We start from the raw sequence: 20,620 nt of genomic DNA on the forward strand, positions 1-20,620 counted from the left end.
AATGAGTGTGGTTACAGTGGCAAAAAAAGAAAGAAAACGAGAAGTAAAGGTGTGGTGAAATCCAAGCCTAGTCTAGTTTTTAGTCAGAGTGAGGGTTTTGGACCAATGCTACCTGGGAGATCTGTTTGACATCTCAAGGAAAATCTGGGATGTGTAAGGGGGATAATGTGGCGTCGGTGAGAGTAACAAGAAGTGGTCTTATTTAGATTTTTTGGTGTGTCTGCGGAGCAGAAGAAGCGCGCTTTGCGCCTGAAAAAGATATCGGAGTGGAATGTTTTGTGTAGGGATTTTCGAAGCAGGGAACCTATCAAGGGGCGGCAGATAGCCTAGTGGTTAGAGCATTGGGCCAGTAACCGAAAGGTTGCTAGATTGAATCCCCGAGCTGACGGGGTGAAAATCTGTCATTCTGCCCCTGAACAAGGCAGTTAACCCACTGTTCCTAGGCTGTCATTGAAAATAAGAATTTGTTCTTAACTGACTTGCCTAGTTAAATAAAGGTTAAATTAAAAAATTAAAAAATTAAAGGCGGTTATCTCTGGGGTGGCTCATGGAGTACAGTGCATTCAGAAAGTATTCAGACTCATTAACTTTTTCCAAATTTTGTTATGTCAAAAAAATAAAGGGAACACTAAAATAACACATCCTAGATCTGAATGAATGAAATCTTATTAAATACTTTTTCTTTACATAGTTGAATGTGCTGACAACAAAATCACACAAAAATAATCAATGGAAATCCAATTTATCAACCCATGGAGGTCTGGATTTGGAGTCACACTCAAAATTAAAGTGGAAAACCACACTACAGGCTGATCCAACTTTGATGTAATGTCCTTAAAACAAGTCAAAATGAGGCTCAGTAGTGTGTGTGGCCTCCACGTGCCTGTATGACCCCCCTACAACGCCTGGGCATGCTCCTGATGAGGTGGCAGATGGTCTCCTGAGGGATCTCCTCCCAGACCTGGACTAAAGCATCTGCCAACTCCTGGACAGTCTGTGGTGCAACTTGGCGTTGGTGGATGGAGCGAGACATGATGTCCCAGATGTGCTCAATTGGATTCAGGTCTGGGGAACGGGCGGGCCAGTCCATAGCATCAATGCCTTCCTCTTGCAGGAACTGCTGACACACTCCAGCCACATGAGGTCTAGCATTGTCTTGCATTAGGAGGAACCCAGGGCCAATCGCACCAGCATATGGTCTCACAAGGGGTCTGAGGATCTCATCTCGGTACCTAATGGCAGTCAGGCTACCTCTGGCGAGCACAGGGAGGGCTGTGCGGCCCCCCAAAGAAATGCCACCCCACACCATGACTGACCCACCGCCAAACCGGTCATGCTGGAGGATGTTGTGTAACAGTGTAGGTTCCGTGCCTCTCTTCACCCCAACCTGGGCTCGAACCAGGGACCCTTGCACACATCAACAACTGACACCCCACGAAGCATCGTTACCCATCGCGCCACAAAAGCCGCGGCCCTTGCAACGCAAGGGGCAACCCTACTTCAAGTCTCAGAGCGGGTGACGTCACCGATTGAAACGCTATTAGCGCGCACCACCGCTAACTAACTAGCCATTTCACATCGGTTACAGTTGCAGGCAGCAGAACGTTCTCCACGGCTTCTCCAGACTCTGTCACGTCTGTCACATGTGCTCAGTGTGAACCTGCTTTCATCTGTGAAGAGCACAGGGCGCCAATGGCGAATTTGCCAATCTTGGTGTTCTCTGGCAAATGCCAAACGTCCTGCACGGTGTTGGGCTGTAAGCACAACCCCCACCTGTGGACGTCGGGCCCTCATACCACCCTCATGGAGTCTGTTTCTGACCATTTGAGCAGACACATGCACATTTGTGGCCTGCTGGAGGTCATTTTGCAGGGCTCTGGCAGTGCTCCTCCTGCTCCTCCTTGCACAAAGGTTGTTGCCCTCTCCTGCTCCTCCTGCTGCTGGGTTGTTGCCCTCCTACGGCCTCCTCCACGTCTCCTGATGTACTGGCCTGTCTCCTGGTAGCGCCACCATGCTCTGGACACTACGCTGACAGACACAGCAAACCTTCTTGCCACAGCTCGCATTGATGTGCCATCCTCGATGAGCTGCACTACCTGAGCCACTTGTGTGGGTTGTAGACTCTGTTTCATGCTACCACTAGAGTGAAAGCACCGCCAGCATTCAAAAGTGACCAAAACATCAGCCAGGAAGCATAAGAACTGAGAAGTGGTCTGTGGTCACCACCTGCCGAACCACTCCTTTATTGGGGGTGTCTTGCTAATTGCCTATAATTTCCACCTGTTGTCTATTCCATTTGCACAACAGCATGTGAAATTTGTCAGTGTTGCTTCCTAAGTGGACAGTTTGATTTCACAGAAGTGTGATTGACTTGGAGTTACATTGTGTTGTTTAAGTCTTCCCTTAATTTTTTTGAGCAGTGTATATATATATATATATATATATATATATATATATATATATATATTCTCATCAATCTACACACAATGCCCCCTTTCTTAAATGGAAGAAGTTTGGAACCAACAAGACTCTTCCTAGAGCTGGTCGCCCGGCCAAACTGATCAATCGGGAGAGAAGGTCCTTTGTCAGGGAGGTGACCAAGAACCTGATGGCCACTCTGACAGAGCTCCAGAGTTCCTCTGTGGAGATGGGAGAATCTTCCAGAAGGACAACCATCTATGCAGCACTCTACCAATCAGGACTTTATGGTAGAGTGGCCAGACAGAAGCCACTCCTCAGTAAAAGGCACATGACAGCCCGCTTGGAGATTGCCAAAAGGCACCTAAAGGCACCAAGCGTCATGTCTGACCATGAGAAACAAGCTTCTCTGGTCTGATGAAACCAAGATTGAACTGTTTGGCCTGAATACCAAGTGTCATGTCTGGAGGAAACCTGGCACCATCCCTACAGTGAATTATGGTGGTGGTGGCAACAGCATCATGCTGTGGGGATGTTTTTCAGCAGCAGGGACTGGGAGACTAGTCAGGATCGAGGCAAAGATGAACGGAGCAAAGAACAGCGAGATCCTTGATGAAAACCTGCTCCAGAGCGCTCAGGACCTCAAACTGGGGCGAAGGTTCACCTTCCAACAGGACAACGACCCTAAGCACACAGCCAAGACAACACAGGAGTGACTTCGGGACAAGTCTCTGAATGTCCTTGAGTGGCCCAGCCTGAGCCTGGACTTGAACCCGATCAAACATTTCTGGAGAGACCTGAAAATAGCTGTGCAGCAACACTCCCCATCCAACCTGACAGAGCTTGAGAGGATCTGCAGAGAAGAATGGGAGAAACTCCCCAAATACAGGTGTACACAAGAAGACTCGAGGCTGTAATCGCTTCCAAAGATGTTTCAACAAAGTACCGGGTAAAGGGTCTGAATGTATATATATATATATATATATGTATGTATGTATGTATGTATGTATGTATGTATGTATGTATGTATGTATGTATGTATGTATGTATGTATGTATGTGTGTGTGTGTGTGTGTGTGTATGTATATGTATGTGTGTATGTGTATGTGTATGTATATATATATATATATATATATATATATGTATGTAAATGTGATATTTCCGTTTTAATTTTTTTAATAAATTTGCTAAAAATCTAAAAACCTGTTTTTGCTTTGTCATTATGGGGTATTGTGTGTAGATTGAGGGGGGGAAAACAATTGAATCAATTTTTAGAATATCCTAACAAAATGTGGGAAAAGTAAAGGGGTCTGAATACCCTGTTACATTGAAATGTTAGCATGTCTTGGTGCTATGATATTTGTGCATCTGTAACTTTCTCACTAATCATTATTCACAATTCATTCAGGATTATCTGTAATCATGATAGCATCCACATTAATGTAGAAGGGTTTGAAACATATGCTATGCTTATATACAATAAAAGTGACTTTAAAATTACACAACACATTATTAACCCTTAATTTCTATTGGGCACAAAATAATCTCACACACAACCAAAACTAAAACACAAATGAATCCAACTAATTTGTAGTCATAAACTTGATGTATTCATTCTGTGCTATGAATATGGGACGAAATTCTTAACTTTGTACTACTTTAATACACATATAAGTGACAATGGCATACCAAGAAAAATACTTGAACTGACACAAGTGAATTTATCCCAATACTTTTGGTCCCCTAAAATGGGCGGGAATATGTACAAAAAGTGCTATAATTTCTACACCGTTCACCCGATATGGATGAAAATACCCTCAATTTAAAGCAGACAGTCGGAGCTTTAACCTCATAGTCATTATATAATTTCTAATCCAGAGTGTGGAGTACAAAGCCAAAACTACAAAACGTGTCACTGTCCCAATACTTTGAGCTCACTGTATATTCATATGTTTGGTAATGGTTATTTTCTAGCCTGTCACGCCTAATCCCGCTCCCTCTCCCCAGCGCTCGATTTCGCCGGTCTACCACTGCGGAGCCAGGCCCAGCCAATCAGAATTAGTTTTTCTCCACAAAAGGGCTTCATTACAATCATAAATACTCCTCAATTTCATCAGCTGTCCGGGTGGCTGGTCTCAAACAAGGATAGGGGTTAAGGTTAGGCTTTAGGGTACGGGGCGACCCAAGGATTCCAGATTGCTCTGACCGTTTTGATACATCTCCCAAAAGTGTGCGTGTTACTGGCAGTCCGTGATCCTAAGACGCACTGGTGAGCTTGTGCTGTCTATGTTTACCACAGGGTGGCGTAAGAGCAACTGCATTTTTGTCTGCAATTTTACCAGGTAAATCTTTAAAAGGCACTCATATTTCAAGTTTCAACTCCAAATGTCCCTATCAATAGTCTAGTAATCCATCATCTTTGAAGGAAATAAATAACCCATGTCTCGTATTTTAAGATGTGATTGAATAGGTTGACAACCAAAAAGCCTACATGTCCGTTTTTAATAGGCTACAATTAATTTTCAAATGAATATAAATTCGATAATTGCTCATAGGCTATGGGCTGACTTACACAAGCTTTGATCGTGAACATGCATGCATTTGGAATATTTACCTTATTCATTAAGATACATTGTTCTGAAATGTTACTAATTTAGAATATAGCCAAACATTGAATCATGCAATAGCCCTTTCATTCTATTAAAATAGGGCTATAATTATTCAACAGACATTTAAGCAACAATGTCGTCGACATGTCATGATATTCTTAATGCTTGATAGAATTACATTTTGATCCAAAGGTGAAGCGCCTTCATTTGTTTATCTTTTATAAACAGCGTCATACAAAGTAATTAATTAAACAAGTCACCCGGGAACAAATATTTGTTTTAGATAGCCACTCAACGAATGTGTGCCATGAAGCGTTGACATTAGACAATGCAAGTTTGGTTGCATTGACGTTGCTAAAGTGGCGGCAGTCTGATTTCCTTGTCAAATCGTTTCGTTTTTATAAGAAGCAGATTATACACTTCGCATATTAAAAATAACCAAAATGAAAACTTGTTTTACTGAAAGCAAACGAGTTCTGCACTGTGGTCGTTGTATTTTGAAGCAAACAAATGACCATGATCATTATATAAATTCCAATAGACCAATTTATAAAACGTGACACACTCTCTCTCTCTCGCTCTCTCTCTCTCCTTCTCAATGTTTTCATTCTCCGTTTCTCTCGTTGCATCCATTAGGGAGAAGGAGTACTCTCCGTGCACGACAACAGTGAACACTCACTCACTTCGCCTCACTTTCAAATTGTTGCACGATGGGAAATGCTTAAAATAGTTATGGTAGCCAAGATTGACTAGCTAACAAAGTTACCAAAGAGCCTCTCAAGCGAACCTCACTTCGCGCACCAGAGTTTTAAGTGGCCCATGGCCACACAAGTTGCCTGTATTGCCTTCTCCACTTGATGCAGACAACATTGTCCTTTGATAATACAACGTGATACCCACAGACTGCATACATCAAGGTAAGAATAGCTCTATTGCTATATATTTACCCAACATTTATATTAATTTGGTGCTTTGACTGGCTGTTTGTTGCTTCCCAGTCGAAAGCCAATGTGTAGCTTAAATCCCTGCATCATAGGTTATTAAGAGGTTATTCATGTTTTATCGTTGAGATTGATAGGCTACTATGCCTACACTTGCATGTTATTCTAAAAAGGAAAATGTCAATTGAGGCGAGTTTGGTCAGTGAACAAATTACACGTAGCCTAATGATTTGCAACATACGCCTATTGTGTTTGTCATTGCATATTACATTTACAAAATATTGTGCCTACGTTGTGTTTCAGTCTGAACTACTTTGCTAAACTAAGTGTTATCAAATGCTTAATTGTAAAACAATGTCTGTAGCTTAAAGTGATATAATTGCGTGCAAGCTGGTTTATGTCAGCACATTTAACTGTAACAGGCCCACAATCCGTTTAATACAAGTCGTTTTTTCTGCATTCCCCATGAACTTTGCGAGCGAGCCCTGCAGCTTGAAGATAGCTGCCTGGTGGTATTGTAGGCTATTGTAATAGGAGGTAGTTTCATGTTTGTCCACATAGTGGTAGCCGGCTACTATTCATCGAAACGACGTGCGCTTTTCTGGCCACAGGGCCACCACCTCAAGTGTAAATGCCGAGCCTTTCGGAGTTCGTTCACTGTGCGCTCGGTTTACTTCGGCGCCATGTCCAAATCAGAATGCTTTTTATTCCGTTCTAATCAACTGGAAAATGGGAATATTGTCGACGGTGCCGAGTAGGGGATGTCTCTCTCACAAGTTTACTCTCTCTCGGGTCATGGAAACTGACCTTAAAAGAATGCGTGGTGAGTCATAAATTAAAATAGACGTAACCCTTCGTTCTAAAACGGATCCACTGGGAGACAATACAGAAGGAACAAGACGTTGGTCCCAGCGAGAACACGGTGCGAAGAAAGGGGAACTTCTTGAAGTAAGTTGTTCTCAATTGGAATTCTGAATGCCTAGGCTATAGCCTACATTGACCATTTAAATTTTTTTTGTGAACGTTTTCAAGTTGAAAACCGCATGTAGCGTAGCCTATAGACTAGACTACCTGCCCCTATATATTTTATTTTGACTTAGGCTGTTGTTCTAGATGATTGCCAAAGCAATAACTATTATGCTGGACAATTACGAAATGTATTTTAATTGATTGTCATATGAACGTAGCGATTTAGGAGCAGCGTTTATTTAGTCATGCTTCACACACTTAGACTGACATTTTAGAACTGTACATTTCGCCTTGCACTTAACAGTATGGACTTTTTGTAGGCTATCTTGTGAACGTTTCGTTGAGGTTTCGTGGGGTGAACTTAATAATGATACGTTTACATGTCTGGGGATAGGAGGACAAGGCGCACTGAAGCATCATAGCCTTTCTGGAAAAGCGAGATAGGTCATCACTTTAGGGAGTTTCCCAAATTTACACGCACACAAGTTCTGAGATAATGCGCCTCGGAGTGCTGCACGCCGGGTGATAACGTTTGGAAAGAGAACACTCGCACGCACTGAATTCACGTGCCAGTGATGCGGTTTTAAAACGACTAAAAAGGAAATTCACTGGATTGTGGTAATATCCGGATCAATGCCACACAGATTTTTGTTTTGTTGTTGTTGATCCCTCTAAACTTGTTGACACTGAGAGTGACATCCAGGTAAGAAGGACACACAACGCTCCATCCCATTTTTCTTTTAAGCAACTAGCATATAATTGAAATGCAGCAGCCTTATTGCTATTTGGACACATTTCAAATCCATTATCTCGAATTGAAATAGCGCCTATATTCTTCAGCTCAAGTGTAATTGTCTGTGCTCTCTAGCTAGCCAATAGAGAAGCACATTCCCGTTGTAAGCGAGAGTGTCTGTTTGAAAAACAATCCGACGACGGGACCCTTCGCGGGGGTGAAGTTGATCTCGTATACCAATTTGTTTTGAGCAGGTGCTGTGGGTTATAGTTCCCTCATAAGGTAAAGTGGCATTAGAGTGCAGTCCACGTTCAAATGGCAGACTTATAAATAGGCTGCCAATTCAGCACATTGTCCCGGGACGTGCTATCCACTGTCTGAGCAACCTTACGGTCGCGGCGCACCTGTAGCTCGCCTGGATTTAGTTATGGATCATTTCTTATATGATCTGCGCACAAATACAGCCTCCCTCATCGTTCACGCTGAACCTTTACAGTATAGCCTATTAATTATGTCAGTCCCATCAAACACGTTCATATAGGTTAGCCTTGTAACTGCCCCCAAGTGTAGGCTAACGTGTCCAACTATTTAGGCCTATTAAAACACATACCTAATATGATAAATACCTTCAAGAAGTAATACAAAAAAAAAAACACAATAAACCTTGCATTGAGAAAACTGTGACTCGTTGTCATTTCATAATTAGGCTATTATTAGCACCGGGCCTGGAATTTCTTGATTTTAGGGGCAAGGCCATTTTCCTTCAAGAGGTTCCTAATCTGCCAGGCCACCAAGGTCATCTGCTAGGTTACCAAGACCATTAACAAACATAGGCAATTGATTTGATTTGATTTGATAACCGAAAAACAGTAGCTATTCTGCTAATTAAGATAAACATAAGTGCATGTGAATGGACATATATAGTTAGCCTACATGTCAAAGTGTAGGTGATAGACATTGGCTACAACCTGTCATGTCCAGACTTATGCTGACATGAGGACGGCGCCTGAAAATAAGTGTTATAATAGCCCATTCTTGAAAATATTGCATCTGCAAGAGCTAAACCTTACCTCATGGTATAGTTAAGCAATAGTGAGACTTTTAATTGTATATACAGTACCAGTCAAAAGTTTGGACATACCTACTTATTCAAGGGTTTTTTCTTTATTTTGTACTATTTTCTACATTGTAGAATAATAGTGAAGACATCACAACTATGAAATAACACATATGGAATCATGTAGTAACCCAAAAAGTGTTAAACAAATCAAAATCTATTTTATATGTGAGATTCTTCAAAGTAGCCACCCTTTGCCTTGATGACAGCTTTGCACATTCTTGGCATTCTCTCAACCAGCTTCACCTGGAATGCTTTTCCAACAGTCTTGAAGGAGTTCCCACATATGCTGAGCACTTGTTGACGTCTTTTCCTTCACTCTGCAGTCCAACTCATCCCAAACCATCTCAATTGGGTTAACTGGGCAGGTGGGATGGTAGCGTCCCACCTGGCCAACATCCTGTGAAATTGCAGAGCGCGAATTTCAAATTACAGAAATATAAATATTTAACATTCATGAAAATACAAGTATTACATCAAAATAAAGCTTAACTTCTTGTTAATCCAGCCCCTGTGTCAGATTTCAAAAAGGCTTTATGGCGAAAGCACACCATGCGATTATCTGAGGACAGCGCCCCACATACAAAAACATGAAAAACATTTTTCAACCAGGCAGGTGCGACACGAAAGTCAGAAATAGCAATATAAAAAATGCCTTACCTTTGAAGATCTTCTGTTGGCACTCCAAAAGGTCCCAGTTACATCACAAATGGTCCTTTTGTTCGATAAAGTCCTTCTTTATATCCATAAAATCTCAGTTTAGCTGGCGCGCTTCATTCAATAATCCACCGGTTTCCCTCCTTCAAAATGCATACAAAATGAATCCCAAACGTTACCAAATAAACTTATCCAAACAAGTCAAACAATGTTTATAATCAAACCTCAGGTACCCTAATACGTAAATAAACGATAAAATTTAAGATGGAGAATAGTATGTTCATTACCAGAAATAAATAACAAAGAACGTGCTTTCACCCACGCGCATGGAAACAGTACAGCCAAAATGGGAGCCACTTAGAAAAACTACAACTTCTAGCTAATTTTTTCCAAAAACCAGCCTGAAACTCTTTCTAAAGACTGTTGACATCTAGTGGAAAACCTAGGAACTGCAATCTGGGAGGACTTCGCCTCATAATAAACATGAAAGCCATTGGAAACAGTGGAAGGCTGAATTCTTTTGTTGTTGGATGGTTTGTCCTCGGGGTTTCGCCTGCCATATCAGTTCTGTTATACTCACTTTAACAGTTTTAGAAACTTTAGAGTGTTTTCTATCCATATCAACCAATTATATGCATATCCTAGCTTCTGGGCCTGAGTAACAGGCAGTTTACTTTGGGCACGCTTTTCATCTGGACGTGAAAATACTGCCCCCTACCCAAGAGAGGTTAAACACTTTTTTGGTTACTACATGATTCCATATGTGTTATTTCATAGTTTTGATGTCTTCCCTATTATTCTACAATGTAGAAAATGGTACAAATCAAGAAAATCCCTTAAATGAGTAGGTGTGTCCAAACTTTTGACTGGTACTATATATATACTGAACAAAAATATAAATGCAACATGCAACAATTTCAACGATTTTACTGAGTTACAGTTCATATAAGGAAATCAATCAACTGAAATAATCTATGGATTTCACATGACTGGGCAGGGGCACAGCCATGGGTGGGCATAGGCCCACACACTTGGGAGCCAGGCCCACCCACTAGGGAGCCAGGCCCAGCCAATCAGAATGAGTTTTTCCCCACAAAAGGGCTTTATTACAGACAGAAATACACCTCAGTTTCATCAGCTGTCCGTGTGGCTGGTCTCAGACGATCCCGCAGGTGAAGAAGCCGGATGTGGAGGTTTTGGGGGGGCATGGTTACACCTGGTCTGCGGTTGTGAGGCTGGTTGGACTTACTGCCAAATTCTCTAAAACGATGTTGGAGGTGGCTTATGGTAGGGAATGATCATTCAATTCTCTGGCAACAGCTCTGGTGGACATTCTTGCAGTCAGCATGCCAATTGCATGCTCCCTCAAAACTTGAGACATCTGTGGCGTTGTGTTGTGTGACAAAACTGCACATTTTAGAGTGGCCTTTTATTCTCCCCAGCGCAAATTGCATCTGTGTAATAATCCGTTTCTTGATATGCCATGCCTGTCAAGTGGATGGATTATCTTGACAAAGGATAAAATGCTCACCAACAGGGATGTTAACAAATTTGTGCACAAAATTTGAGAGAAATAAGCTTTTTGTGCTTATGGAAAATGTGTGTGTATGTTGTGTGTGTGTGTGTGTACAGTGCATGTGTGTGTATGTAAATATATATATATATATATATATATATATATATATATATATATAAAACTTAAGATGCAATTTGGTTTGTGATTGTGTAGAAAATATCATATAAAACAATGGTTATTATATATATTTTTTAGATTCTCTGCACTTGGCCTTCAATACACTTTGCTTTTCAGCATTTTTTCACCAGAACATATCAGAACTTCAAAATCATTGAAACAGGTTCAATCTATAGTGCTAAGTGACTTGTCAATTTTTAAGGCTCAAGTTGTCTTTTAAGAAATATATGATAAATGCTGATGTCAAATGAGTTGCTATTTGCAGCAGAGTGAATGAGTAGATCCTGTTAGCTTTCTCTTTCATCTAGGGTGACATTCTCTTGGCAATAGGAAAAGGGGCAAACGGTTGCAGGCGAGGGTGAGGGTGTTACAGGTGAGGGTGTTTGACAGCTGAGAGAGTGGGGGGAGAGAGTGAGAATGTGAGTTATAGACTACTTAGAGATTGGTACAATTGGCTGCACTCATTACCAGCTTGCCTGCAGCCTTGCTGATGGTTATAACCATGGTAATAAAATAGAAATGGCCACAGGTGTATTTCATTAAGACACAATAGTTTTCATAGTGACTAAAACACATTTGTTAATGAATACATATTCATTAATGTTACTAGTTTTTTCATCCTTATTCTGACCCTGTTCTTTTGTCGTCATTTTGTTTGGCTTATCCTTATTAGATTAAGCGCATGCTGCTTCTAAACACTATACATTTATTATATTTGTATTACTTAAATTACGTCCACATTTGCACTTTTTTGTTTTGAGATTAAAGGTGTCATTCAGAAAGCTTTATTCTTGTTAGTGACAGAGCCAGAAAGTCATAATTATTGGTTGTTGAGCTCTTTCAAAGGACACCAGCACCCAAATTGGACATGTGTTGTACAAACAGACATTAAACATTTAGCCGTAAGTATTTCTCTCCATCTCGTAAGTACATATTAGCCAGCCTATACTTATCTGTGGCTGTACGAAACACCCAAATTGCAGTCTTGCTGCTGAAAAAGAAAGGTTGAAGCTCTAGTGAATGAGCACTTGAAGTACAGCAGCATATGCCTGTACGTTCTTCAACCACAATGCCAGTTGAGGGTGGATTGAATTGCTTTCTATTTTCCCTCCACCATATAACCTTGGAACCTGATTTCCCATTTTGCCAGTTTTCTTTTTCCTGCTCACTTTCAATGGCTGTAATGACCTGTCCTTTTTGTGGGTGCTGCTCTTCAGAAGTAGGATCTTAATTTGATCATTCCGTTGCAGGAGAACTTTCTGCAATGGAGGAAATGTAAGAATTGTAGTGTATTTGCGGTTTAAAAGAGAGAGCTTTGTATTAGAGGTTGACCGATTATGATTTTTCAACGCCGATACGATACCGATTATTGGAGAGCCAAAATAAGCCGATACCGATTAATCGGATGATTTTTATATTTATTTTTAACTATGACAATTACAACAATACTGAATGAACAATGAACCCTTTAATTTGAACTTAATATAATATAATACATAAATAAAATCTATTTAGTCTCAAATGAATAATGAAACATGTTCAATTTGGTTTAAATAATGCAAAAACACATTGTTGGAGAAGAAAGTAAAGTGCAATATGTGCCATGTAAAAAAAGCTAACGTTTATGTTCCTTGCTCAGAACATGAGAACATATGAAAGCTGGTGGTTCAATATTCCCACTTAAGAAGTTTAAGGTTGTAGTTATTATAGGAAACGTTGACGCCTCAACTATTTCTCTATACTATTTGTATTTCGTATACCTTTAACTATTGGATGTTCTTATTGGCACCTTAGTATTGCCAGCCTAATCTCGGGAGTTGATAGGCTTGAAGTCATAAACAGCGCTGTGCTTCAAGCATTGCTAACAACTGCTCGCAAACGCAGTAAAGTGCTGTTTGAATGAATGCTTACGAGCCTGCTGCTGCCTACCACCGCTCAGTCAGACTGCTCTATCAAATATCAAACCATAGACTTAATTATAATAAACACACAGAAATACGAGCCTTTGGTCATTAATATGGTCAAATCCGGAAACTATCATTTCGAAAACAAAACGTTTATTCTTTCAGTGAAATACGGAACCATTAATCATAGCTAAAGTTGCGGCCGGCTGCAACAGAGCCTGGACTCTAACCAGGATCTCTAGTGGCACAGCTAGCACTGCGATGCAGTGCCTTAGACCACTGCACCACTCGGGAGGCCCAGATAACCTGCTTTCTAAGTACACCGACCTTGCTGTAACCCAGGCAAACCGAATCTGTTTTAATATAGCAAAGCTGTCGGTGAGTCGGGCAGCGTTGATCTGTCCCAATCCAACGGACAGATGTTAAACTCAAATCCCCGGCCCATAGGAATCTGGACACTCGCAAGGCATAGGAGATTGGGGAGGCAGTCTGGCCACCCTTCATCTATCCGAGAAGATCCGATCCAACTATCAAACAGCTTTGCCCTGCTTGAGACGGACCTACCAGCCCCCAGGAGTCAGCACGGATCCTGGGTATATAACAACAGCCGGCTGCCGCCCAGTGCCCCCTCCCCCACGACCACCGCAGTTCAGCAGGTTGGTGACTCAAAACAGAAGGGTCTCGGGCCATCCTCCACCTTCCTGGGGTTTCCAACGCCATCCTCTGTGGCTGGTGCGAAGAGTCAGGCTAGCCTGGCTTGAAGCCTCCATCCCCCCTGTCCGAGGCAGTCCCAAACCCCTCCCCCTCTTCGTTCCCCATCGGATTCCATCATGACCACCATCATTGTGGGCAGCACAATGGTGAGAGATTTTGGCCTGCTTATGGCCTGTAGACCGACCAAGGTCCACTGTCACCCAGGAGCCTGTGTCTATGACAGGAACTCCCTCTTCTGGCCAACTACTCCAATATTGACACCATCGTCACTCACGTAGGTTTTAACGACCTTCGTTTTAGGCAGTCTGAGGACTACAAAAAAAGTAAACATCCTGCTAGCACAGGGAAGATGATTATCTCTGGCCCCCTCCCGTGCTACTGATAGGGTTTTGAACTTTTCAGCCGACCCGTTGCACTACACGAGTACCTGAAGAAACTTTGCAATGACAGGAATGTTTCTTTTTGTGACAACTTTGATTTGCTGTGGGTGCAACCAGCACTTTTTAAAAGAGATTGGATTCACCCTAACCGCAGGAGTTCCAGGATTATTTCCAGTAACATCGCAAACTGTTTTTGAGACTGACATACAGGGTCTGTATGGTAGTGCTCCAGGTCTCTCTGTCAGAATATGCAACAGAGGACTTGGAAAGCATATTAACTCCTGTAGAAATGGCACTATAGTTATTGTGAGTAACCTAATTTATGTTCCTTTAACTCCACCTTCTGGTGAGTTTATACAAACTGTCATCTCCTACCATTCTGATAGATTGGAGACTGTCAGACAACGTGGTAGTAGCGTTAATAATTTGTTTGTTATTCCATTGGTTACCTCGAGGCAGATGCCTCAGGGGCAGAGTGGCCCACACATGGTGCTTTTACATGTTAGAGCAATCACTAGTAAAACCTTTCTCGTGAATGACCTCATTACTGAGCGCAAAGTTGATTGCATGTTTCTCACTGAAACATGGCTGTCATCAGGCTGTAGTGCCACTCTTATTAAAGCCTACCCCCGGACTACACCTTTTCATACTCTATCAGAAAAGGGAAAGGGTGGGGGGACAGCCTCTATTTTTACTAATGATCTCAGCTGTAAGGACATTTCGTTTGGCGACTTTAGGTCTTTTGAGCGTCATACTATACTGTTTAAATGTCAGCCATCAGTGCTGGCCAGAACTCTGTATAGGCCATCAAAGCACTTCCCCACTTTCTTTACTGATTTATCTGAACTATTGTCTATTGTCCTTGAGAACTATGATAAAATCATTGTATTGGGCGATTTTAATATTCATGTTGACAAAGAGACTGACTTCAAGGCTATTGAATTTATGAATCTTTTGAGCTCTATGGACTTTATCCAACATGTTACTAGGCCCATCCATAACAGCGGCCATACTTTGGACCTGGTTATTACCAAGGGTCTTTCTATTGACATATCCTCTATTGTTGATGTTGCTTTATCTGATCACCACTGTTTTTTTACTACCTTGTTGCCCATAGCACAGGGTAATACTGAACACATTATTAAGAAATGCTACCTTACCTCAGATGTTGCTACAGATTTTATTGAATGTAGGAACCTATTCTGCCTTCCTCTTGTGATGATTTAGTTGATAACTTTAATAGCAAATAAAGGACAACTATTGATGCCATAGCTCCAGTATGGTTGAAAAATGCCCGATCCAAATGGAGAGCCCCTTGGATGAGTGAGGAAACAAATCAATTAAAGAGAAATTGCAGTAAAGCAGAGCCAAAGTGGAGAAAGTCAAAGTCGCAGGTTCGTTATGATATTCTGAGAGCAACTTGGCATATATACAGTGCATTCAGAAAGTATTCAGATCCCTTCACTTTTTCCACATTTTGTTACATTACAGCCTTATTCCACCTTTTTTTTAACATCTCATCAATCTACACACAATACTCCATAATGACCAATCAAAAACAGTTTTTTTGAAATATCACTTAAACAAGTATTCATACCCTTTACTCAGTACTTTGTTGAGGGACCTTTGGCAGCGATAACAGCCTCAAGTCTTCTTGGGTATGAAGCTACAAGCTTGGCACACATGTGTTTGGGGAGTTTTTCCCATTCTTCTCAGTAGATCCTCTCAAACTCTGTTAGGTTGGATGGGGAGTGCAGCTGCACAGCTATTTTCAGATCTCTTCAGAGAGATTGGATCGAGTTCAAGTCTGGGCTCTGGCTGGGCCACTCAAGGACATTCAGAGACTTGTCCCGAAACTACACCTGTGTTGTCTTGGCTGTGTGCTTAGGGTCATTGTCTTGTTGGAAGGTGAACCTTCACCCCAGTCTGAGATCCTGAGTGCTCTGGAGTGCTCTTTTTTTATCAAGGATCTCTCTATACTTTGCTCCATTCATCTTTCCCTCGATCCTGACTAGTCTCCCAGTCCCTGCCGCTGAAAAACATCCCCACAGCATGATGCTGCCACCAACATGCTTCACCGTGGAGATGGTGCAGGTTTCCTGCGGACATGACGCTTGGCATTCAGGCCAGATAGTTCAATCTTGGTTTCATCAGACCAGCGAATCCAAGAGGGCTGTCATGTGCCTTTTACTGAGGAGTGGCTTCTGTTTGGCCACTCTACCATAAAGGCCTGATTGGTGGAGTGCTGCAGAGATGGTTGTCCTTCTGGAAGGTTCTCCTGTCTCCACAGAGGAAGTCTGCAGCTCTGTCAGAGTGACCATCGGGTTCTTGGTCACCTCCCTGACCAAGGCCCATCTCCCTCGATTGCTCAGTTTGGCTGGGCGGCCATCTCTAGGAAGAGTCTTGGTGGTTCCAAACTTCTTCCATTTAAGAATGATGGAGGCCACTGTGTTATTGGGGACCTTCAATATTGCAGAAATGTTTTGGTACCCTTCCCCAGATCTGTGCCTCGACACAATCCTGTCTCGGAGCACTGCGAACATATCCTTCGACCTCATGGCTTGGGTTTTGCTCTGACATTCACTGTCAACTGTCTGACCTCATATAGTCAGGTGTGTGCCTTTCCAAATGATGTCTAATCAATTGAATTGGCCACCGGTGGACTCCAATTAAATTGTAGAAACATCTCAAAGATGATTAATGGAAACAGGCTGCACCTGAGCTCAATTTGAAGGGTCTGAATGCTTATGTAAATAAGATATTTCAGTTTTTTATGTTAAATTAATTTGCAAAAAATGTATTTAAACCAGTTTTCACTTTGACATGATGGGGTATTGTGTGTAGATTGATGAGGAATTTTAAAATGTTTTATCCATTTTAGAAAAAGGCTGTAACGTAACAAAATGTTTCTAAGTTGATCACCAATAATCAGAATAGTATGAGGGTGCTCTTCTCAACCATTGATGGTCTACCCCCGCAAACCTATGTGAACTTTCCTCAAAATCTAAATGTGATAAGTTTGCGGCATATTTCAGAGATAAGGTAACAACATTAAGCTAGGTATCAGTCAAGCAAGATGAGAAGTTTGATGATATGTGCCCTAGCCTACCACGCAAAGGCACTATGGATTTATTTTCCCAGGCTGACGCAGACATGCTCAGGAAAGTGATCACAACTTAAGCCTTCTACCTGCCTTCTCGATCCTATCCCCACCACCTTCTTCAAAACTGTTTTAAGTGCAAGCTGTTGTTAATCACAGGCACTTTCCTCACCGCACTACTTTTCAGCTAATCTCCAACCTTCCATTCTTAAGCAAAATTCTGGAGAAATTGGTTTTCAGACAGCGAAATGATTTTGTGCCAACTGTATTTAAAAAATAAATCTAATCTATTTTTCGTGCCCACCACAGCACAGACACAGCCTTAGTTAAAGTGATACATTATCTTGTAGCCGACATAGATGCCAAACAGCTCTCTGTACTCTTGGATTTAAGTGTTGCATTCGATACTGTTGACCATGATTTCCTTCTGGACAGACCGGAGAGGTGGGTTGGCCTCCACAGATAAATTATTAGACTGTATTAGTGATTTAAATACTTGGATGGCTCACAACTTCCTCCAACTAAATCAAGACAAGACCGAAGTACTTATTGTTGGAGCCAAAGCACAGAGCGAGAATCAATAAAGATAAAACACCAGGTAAAAAAAGTAGATGTCATTTTAGGTTCTGAACTCAATTTCAAATCACACATTAGGAATGTGACCAAAATAGGTTTTTACGATCTGAGGAACATTGCCAAGGTGCAGCCGTTTCTCTCTCAGGCTGATACAGAGAGACTCATCCATGCTTTTATTACAAGCAGGCTTGACTACTGTAATGCTCTCCTGTCTGGTCTACCCAAGAAAGCCATTGGTCAACTGCAAAACATATAGAATGCTGCAGCACGGGCGCTGACCTAGACCAGAGAGTGAGCACAGATTACACCGGTTTTAAGGTCTCTGCACTGGCTGCCTGTGAGTTTTAGAATACATTTTAAGATTCTTCTATTGGTTTTTAAATCAATCCATGATTGTGCACGATGTCAGACATGCTTTTAAGTTATGTACCCAGTAGATCCCTCAGGTCCTCTGGCACTGGTATTTTAACTATCCCAAGCCTAGGACCAAGAGGCATGGAGAGGCAGCCTTTAGTTATTATGCCCCCAGCCTCTGGAATAGCCTGCCAGAAAACCTGAGGGGGGCCCAAACTGTGGACATATTTAAAAGAGATCTTAAAACACACTTTTTTAGCTTTGCTTTTCCTTAGGGTGCTCTTTAGTCATTCAGTGTTTGTCATTATTTGGTTTTTTATCCTCTTGTGTTTGTTGTGTAGTTAATTATTTTTATTCGTTTTTTCCTGTGAAGCACATTGCATTGCATCCCATGTCTGAAATGTGCTGTATAAATAAAGCTTGATTTGATTTGATGAAAAGGCTTCTGAAGTTTGTAATTTCCACTTTGAAATTACAGACTTGATTTTCCCTTACGAAAAATACATCAACCCCTACAAAAATGTCCATTAATTATAATCCCTAAATTCACATTTCCTGTTGGGACAGGATTATTTTCCTGCTGTAGCAAACTGGCTCAAATTAAGATCCTGCTCCCCCACCATCCAATTATAAGTCTGAATGGGATTATACCTGACAAACCAGTAATAATGACAACCCAAACTGTGCTTGGGCCTCCTTCTGAGAGAGTCACTTAAGTGTGTTTGCGCCTCTCTCCCCAAATGTACTTCGCTATTAGACATCGTACACGAACATGCCCCTTGAACTCACCACAGCAATCAAACCAGTACTTTTCCGTTCCCCAATGTAGAGCGGTAGTTCTCCTGCGTCTCCAGTCACCAAAACATTTATTTCTCCTTTTTGTGATCCCCTTATCTCTCTCCTTCACCCCCTGTCCTCCTTTGAATACATTGAACCCATGGTCATCTTGTCTTTACGGGAATCCTCCAATATATTCTAAGCATTCCTGAAGCTAACAGTGGCAATGGGCTGTACCTGCAGGCTGCAGCATAGGGTGAGTAAAGCAGTACTTTTGAGTGAGTGGTTTTAGACAACAGGCCTCAACAAAGGAACGTGGCAGTATCAACACAACCTTCAAATCGTGACTTCCACCACCACCCAACAGGGAGAAAACCGCTGGATCGGCAGCCGTCTTAATCATCCGTTTATTTAGGCTTGTCAAAGATAATACCTGGAGGATTCCATGTAAAGCCCACAGGATATGACATCATGAGCCAGCAATGAAGGAACCCAAAGCCAATCCAGTGATGAATAAAAAATACAACTAAAATACTTACCCTACAAGGTACTGCTGGTTTTCTCTTTTACCTGATAATTAATTGCACCCACCTGGTGTCCCAGGTCTAAATCAGTCCCTGATTAGAGGGGAATAATACAAAAAAAAGCTGTGGAACTGGCTTTGTGTTCTAGATTTCAATTTGAGGAAGATCTAGAGGCACTCAAACACCCTCCGTGAACCTGCCCATTCCATGTACTGTATCTCCCATTGCATCCAGCTTGGCCAGGCAGCAGATAGTCTGATGCTTGCATGGGGTATGCAAAATAGATCAGCGTCCCTTGTTTATATTCGCCACTGTACTGTCTGTAACTCCCATCATTGTAACTTTATTAGTACGTTTTTTTAAAGACTGAATCATTGTAAAAGAGAAACAACATAATTCTGCCTGGGCTTTTCTCGATCGTTCGATGACTGTCTTCTAAACGTTGGTGGTACAGCCAAAAGGACATGTCAAGGAGTTGTCCTCTGAAAGTACACTGTAGGTAAACTGCTGACCTTTTTTTTGGGGGGGGGGGCTCCTTAAAAGCCAATGGAGTGCTGACTTTTGGATCAGTCTCCTTGGTTTTAGCCAATGGAGTGCTGACTTTTGGATCGTTGACAGAGTGAGATGGCCTAGTAGTGACTGACACTTGTGCTTCAGTCGCTCTTATTGCACTGCAGCAAATTCTTTGTTTATTATGGAAGCCTTGAGGATTTACCACAGTGGGAAAGAACACCCGCTAGGCTAGCAGTTTTGCTGGCGTCCAATAGCTCTATTACTCTCTCTCTCTCCCCCTCCCCCCATTTACTTCCCCTTGTAATGTTTCAATGTTTTGCTTTCCCTCCCTCTCGTCTTTCACTTTACCTTATTTCACCTTACCTCGTTTTACATCAGAGATGTGTTAGTTTAGTATGTGCATTAAAGCCTTAATTAACCTTAATTAGGAGGTAATTGGCTAATAATACCTCTAGCTGTTTAGAAGGCAGAAGGCGGCAGCAGGTTTAGTTCCAAGAATGTTGCTTAGCGTCTTCAACTACTAGTCAATGCAATCGTAAAGGACAAGACATGCAACATGAATGGGTTATGACCAGGTTCTAAAACAGACTATGAACAGGCTATGAATGGTCTCCAGACCAGGAAGTTTACAATCCCTGAAG

General features: G+C 41.8%; 1 protein-coding gene across 7 annotated transcripts in view; it reads left to right on the forward strand.

Annotated features, from left to right (window-relative positions):
- Positions 1–5,648: 5,648 nt before the first annotated feature.
- The window catches only part of LOC106561060 (transcription factor SOX-6), a 146,934-nt gene continuing 131,962 nt past the window's right edge, over positions 5,649–20,620 (forward strand). For 2 of the 7 annotated variants that reach the window (XM_045688091.1, XM_045688092.1), the window contains exon 1: positions 5,650–5,944. The gene's annotated coding sequence lies outside the window, so the exon portion shown is untranslated. Of the gene's footprint in view, positions 5,945–6,547; positions 6,917–7,174; positions 7,641–20,620 lie in introns of those variants that run through there. The other 5 variants (XM_045688089.1, XM_045688090.1, XM_014124667.2 and 2 more) reach the window with 4 other exon arrangements.

Source organism: Salmo salar, chromosome ssa10, assembly GCF_905237065.1.
Source record: "Salmo salar chromosome ssa10, Ssal_v3.1, whole genome shotgun sequence".
Taxonomy (NCBI): Eukaryota; Metazoa; Chordata; class Actinopteri; order Salmoniformes; family Salmonidae; genus Salmo; species Salmo salar.